At 45.4% G+C, this 6,000-nt stretch overlaps 1 protein-coding gene across 3 annotated transcripts in view; it reads right to left on the bottom strand.

Moving 5' to 3' along the window:
• The window catches only part of LOC108930991 (pituitary adenylate cyclase-activating polypeptide type I receptor-like), a 43,845-nt gene extending 38,938 nt beyond the window's left edge, over positions 1 to 4,907 (bottom strand). For 2 of the 3 annotated variants that reach the window (XM_018746550.2, XM_018746533.2), the window contains exon 1: positions 4,594 to 4,907. The gene's annotated coding sequence lies outside the window, so the exon portion shown is untranslated. The remainder of the gene's footprint in view (positions 1 to 4,593) is intronic. The other variant, XM_018746541.2, reaches the window with a different exon arrangement.
• Positions 4,908 to 6,000: the final 1,093 nt, after the last annotated feature.

The following is a 6,000-nucleotide window of genomic DNA, read 5'->3' on the forward strand; positions in this document are numbered from 1 at the left end:
TCAAAAAACTCCTCGGTGGCAAGGCTCCGGGTTTCTCAAGTCTCTGGATGTTGTGGGGCTATCTTGGCTGACACGCCTCTGCAGCATCGCGTGGAGTTCGAGAACGGTGCCTCTGGACTGGCAGACCGGGGTGGTGGTCCCTCTTTTTAAGAAGGGGGACCGGAGATTGTGTTCCAACTACAGGGGGATCACACTGCTTAGCCTCCCTGGGAAAGTCTATGCCAGGGTACTGGAAAGGAGAATCCAACCGATAGTTGAACCTCGGATTCAGGAGGAGCAATGCGGTTTTCGCCCTGGCCGTGGAACACTGGACCAGCTCTATACCCTCACTAGGGTGCTGGAGGGTTCATGGGAGTTTGCCCAACCAGTCCATATGTGTTTTGTGGACCTGGAGAAGGCATTCGACCGTGTCCCTCGTGGCATCCTATGGGAGGTACTTCGGGATTATGGGGTTCGGGGCTCGCTGCTACGGGCTCTTCGTTCCCTGTATGACCGGAGCAGGAGCTTGGTTCGCATTGCCGGCAGTAAGTCAGACCTGTTCCCGGTGCATGTTGGACTCCGCCAGGGCTGCCCTTTGTCACCGATTCTGTTCATTATCTTCATGGACAGAATTTCTAGGCGCAGCCAGGGAACGGAGGGTGTCTGTTTTGGTGGCCGCAAGATCTCGTCTCTGCTTTTTGTGGACGATGTGGTCCTGTTGGCTTCATCAAGTCAAGACTTGCAGCGTGCACTGGGGAGGTTTGTAGCCGAGTGCGAAGCGGCAGGGATGAGAATCAGCAACTCCAAATCCGAGGCCATGGTTCTCAGTCGGAAAAAGGTGGATTGCCCCCTCCGGGTTAGGGGGGAGCTGCTCCCTCAAGTGGAGGAGTTTAAGTATCTCGGGGTCTTGTTCACAAGTGAGGGAAAAATGGAGCGGCAGATTGACAGACGGATCGGCGCGGCGTCCGCAGTAATGCGATCATTGTACCGGTCTGTTGTGGTGAAGAGGGAGCTGAGTCGTAAGGCGAAGCTCTCAATTTACCGGTCGATCTATGTTCCTACCCTCACCTATGGTCATGAACTCTGGATCATGACCGAAAGAATGAGATCGCGGATACAAGCGGCAGAAATGAGTTTCCTCTACAGAGTGGCTGGGCGCACCCTTAGGGATAGGGTGAGGAGCTCAGTCACCCGGGAGGAGCTCGGAGTAGAGCCGCTGCTCCTCCGCATCGAGAGGAGCCAGTTGAGGTGGCTTGGGCATCTGTTCCGGATGCCTCCTGGACGCCTCCCTGGGGAGGTGTTCCGGGCTTGTCCCACTGGGAGGAGGCCTCGCCATAGACCCAGGACACGTTGGAGAGACTATGTCTCCCAGCTGGCCTGGGAATGCCTTGTGGTTTCCCCAGAGGAACTGGAGGAGGTGTGCGGGGAGAGGGAAGTCTGGAGGACTCTGCTCGGACTGCTGCCCCCGCGACCCGGCCCCAGATAAAAGCGGAGGAAGATGGATGGATGGATGGATGGATGGATGGATGGATGGATGCATACCCTTCTGAGACTTTGCAGAAAGTGCTACTTATCACACATGTGAAATGTTGTAGCCTTTTGCCATTTTTTAGTATATGTGGATGTCCTCAGCATACAGTTTCTCTCTGTGTTGCTGTGATCTTGTACTGCTCTGTTGTTAATAAAAATTTAAAAAGGCAGAGTGTGAATTGTTTTTCAGTATGTAAATTATTATTATTTATAGATGTATCGTTTAAAAATAGGTCCAAGATGTCATAGTGAGAATTTAGCACTGAATAGTATTGGATATGTAAAGATACCACATAGGCATTTTATTCTCATACTTCAGAAAAGGAGATCACAGACTTTTGTACATTAAAATAATCTTCCTTTCAGAGCTAAGATTTCATTCACATATTTCCCTTTGTTGCTCACTCATGAGCACACAAACAACCACTGGCACACTCAAAAACCAAAATGATATTGTGAGATGCACAGCCAGCAGACATAAAATGAGCCATAATGCATGTAAATTCCACACAGGCATGTGGATTCCCACCCTGGGTGGTCCGCAGTCTGTCACTGTAAACTCCCAGCTTTGCTTATCAACAGTGGGAATGTACACTTAGGCACCAAGATGTCCCACATAAGCTGCAGGAGAAGAAGCTGTTCAGCATGTTCCTATTCTGCTGTTGGGATTAAATGTGGAAACATCCTGCAACTGGGACGACGGTCTTGCTGCTGCGCCACATGATGTATGGTTTATCATGTTATGTCAGATCCACAAAGTATCCTTATCCAGCAGTTATAGGGTATAGTACCGCAGTATGTTTGCCAATATTGTGACATATTTAATTGCATAGAGATTATTTCTTGCCAGTTACTACTGAAGAATAAACAGAAAAGGTCTACATCTTAGACATACCAGGAAATTAGCCAGAAATAGATCACAAGCAATTACAGAACAGAAATTTCAAATCTCATATTATGTAATATTAACCTTCATAATTAAGTATAAATATATTTTATACCCATGCTACTAATTTCATATCACTTCTTCTGTGGAAAATGAAATCCTGCCTCTTGATAGCCAGGTTTAGGAACCAAATACCTTCAAGACAATGAGGTAAACTAATTGAAATATTGGTGAACAGTTGTTTGTATTTTTTTATCTAGTAATAAGTTTTGAGATGCCAACTTAGTGAAGGCATACAATATGATAAGCAGACAGGTATACAAACCATAGCAACGTAGCTATTTCATAAAGGTGTTCCATGGGGGGTACAATTTGTACTTCCATTTAATTTGTTTGGATCGATAGCAGAGCAGCCTCACTAACAAGAACACATTTCAGAAAGAAGGGTCCCGGGTTTTACTACACCTCATTTAGAACACAGTGGCAAGCGCCTTGAGTTAGGTGACCTTTCATGTCACCATCTTACATTTGTGTGTGTGTGTGTGTGTGTGTGTGTGTGTGTGTGTGTGTGTGTACGTGTGTGTGTGTGTGTGTATGTGTGTGTGAAAGGACAAAATGCTTTAGTTCAATCTAAAGTGTGAGCGGTTTGCATTCACCATGTTGCCGAGGACAACCATTGTCTCCCTTCACAAGTAGCTTGACAGACAGGCTGGCGCCGCCCACCAGCATCCGCTGTTGGAACGCGTGCCTTCACACAGGCCGTCCTCAGCATCAATGCATTGATCTGTGATGCATTGTCTCCACTCACTCCAGTAAGCAAATGCATGTAAACTAGTCATACAAATGCCACGTACAGTCAATCTCCCATTCTGCTACCTGGTTACAGCGGGGAGACAAACGACTACCTCAACACAAACTCTGCCGGGTTTGGATGATAAGATGCCAAGGTCATGGGTGTTGCTGATATCTTCATGTAACTATTGCAATGGCAAGATTTTTAATTATTTAGAATCATTCATTTTGTTTAATTGTAATTTCATTTTCTTCCAAAACAAAAAATATATACTGCAATTCTATATAATTCAAAGAATAACCTTCATCTTAGTTTCAGATCTGTGTGAGAAATGCAATATAAATTATTTGGAACAGTTAAAAGATCTGATGTTAAAAGAGAAAAGCACAGGATCAGCTTCCAATCTTCATATTTTATTGAAAAACCACTCTTCAGGCTATTCCTGTGATTTGAAAGAAAGCATAAATCATGCAAAAAATAATAAATCGATAACATAATAATAGAATATAAATAAATAATAAATGAATAATTTTCTTCACTTTATACTTAGCCATTATGTAACACAGCAACACATTTACATGGAAAACTGTAAAGTTTATTTATTAATAAGAATAAATTAGGTACAGTACATGTAACTAAATGTAGACCATACTTCGGGTGTGGTGTGCCTACAGAACCGTTCCACCTTGCTCACTGATAAAACAAGCCTGGTATCCAGCCTCTAAGGTCGGCTGTAATGTATGATCCATGCCCAGCTAGGTATGTCCACTTTTTGGTGAAGCTGAGCTTTGATCCTAAGCCCACACATATGCATCAGGCCAACTTAATCAAGTGTGCTCTTCATGTTCTGATTTCAATGAAACTCAAGCTGATTTAATTGCATGCAACCATGTTCCATGTATGCAGGACACAACCAAGTCCCACTTGTCAGGTACAGTAGACAGTGGCAACTGTTCTTAGCAGATGACCAAGACCACCAAGACTCTAACCTTTCACACAGGATCATGCATCAGATCCCCATGCTCCAAGCTTAATAAATCTCACTGATGCGCCACTGTCTGTCACAGGGAGCCATGAAAATAACTATACACACATCGCAAAGAGATCCTCATGTTCAGACATAACACTGCTCGGTGTGCATCGTTCATAAATACCAAGTGCTGTGAAGATAAAACGGTGCAGGGCCATGATGTTAGACGTATGGACCATGGCATGGATGGTGTGTTAAGTATGTTTCTGTAGACCCCAAGGCTGCTCGCGGTGCAGCGGTCAGTTGCGCAGAAACGCCGACGCACAGCGCTTTAACCACCTGCACAATGCGGGCGCGCGACACAGCTCCTGCGTGAGTCTCTCGCTCACGCGCGCACACACACAGTGATACATACACCGATCTAGGACGTCTTACCGATGCAGGGATCTCAAACGGAGATGCTCAATTTAGTCCGTGCTCACAGCCAAGTGCGTGGAAACGGGAAACAGGGACGTCCGCGTCCGTGATTTTTCACAAACTTACACACTTAAGAAGGAAGACGAACAACAAAATCCCGCTCCCAACATCATCGAGTCCCAGACGTCCCGAGGCGAAGCAAGAAAATCTGAAAATCAAGGAAGGAGGGGAAAGCGACTCCTCGGCGAGCCGATCGGTGACATGAGCAATGCAGGCTTTCTAAGCGCAGCGCTCGTGTCTCTGTTAGGACGAGCAGCCCGGCGCTGCGGCTTTCGCGCTGGACACGATGCGACTCGCTGCATCCAGCAGCTACACGCCCCTCGGGCTCGGAGGAGGAGAACCGCGGAGCCAATGGAGCGGCTCTGGCGCGCGTACGCGCACCCCACATCGCTCTCCTTTTTCGTTCCTCTTTATTTCTGCTGCCTTTTCACTCCGTAGCAACATTCCAAATGACTTAAACCTAACTATGAGAACTGTATATTAAAACAACAGTTCACACAGATTTCTTCATTCATTAACCTTGCTTCAATGTTCACATGCTATATTACAGCAGAGTACAGCTTGTTCCTATGCAAGAGCTGTACCATGAAGAGAGACTAAGGGCGCATTCATGAGGCAACGGGTAAAAAAATGACAGACTGTCACATATGAACAAGTATTTTATTAAAGAATGCCTAAGTAGTAAGAACAAGCATGAACTGCTTAGCAGCTGAAGACTTCATTAATATAGGAAAAAGGAGTCATCAGGCATGTACTTTGTGATGATGAAGTGGAGAGGAAAATTGTTAAGCGTATTAACTTTTGCTGATGACTTAGTAGTAAAGATAAAATGTAATATAAAGAATTTGTAATTGATGTACTTCTGCCATGGACTGGCATACCATCTAGCGTATACCCCCGTGGCCCTGTGCCCATTGATTTCAGGATGGGCCCAGGATCACCCCAGCCCTGCTCTGGACAAGTGGTTATTGAAACCGGATGGATGGATGGATGGATGGATGGATGGATGGATGGATGGAAGGATGGATGGATGGATGGATGAATGGATGGATGATTTACTCAGTTATACAACAGGATATTTTAACTATAACAATTCATGGTAAATGGTGATTTACTACTGTAGTGCTTTGATTCAAACAAACAACCTTCTGACTGCATGACACTGTCCTCAGTCACATTATTTTCACTTCTTTTACAGTACATCAGCGTTTAATCTTGGTGGATGATGTGGCCAGTTCATAAACATGTCCACAATTTCAGGCAAATGAAATGTAACAATAAAAGCTGAAGAAACAATTTAGAACAACACACACGGACAGAAACTGCTTGTCCTGAGTGGAGTCGCGGTGAGCCAGAGCCTAACCT

The sequence above is a fragment of the Scleropages formosus genome, chromosome 17 (assembly GCF_900964775.1).
Source record: "Scleropages formosus chromosome 17, fSclFor1.1, whole genome shotgun sequence".
In the NCBI taxonomy this organism is placed as follows: Eukaryota; Metazoa; Chordata; class Actinopteri; order Osteoglossiformes; family Osteoglossidae; genus Scleropages; species Scleropages formosus.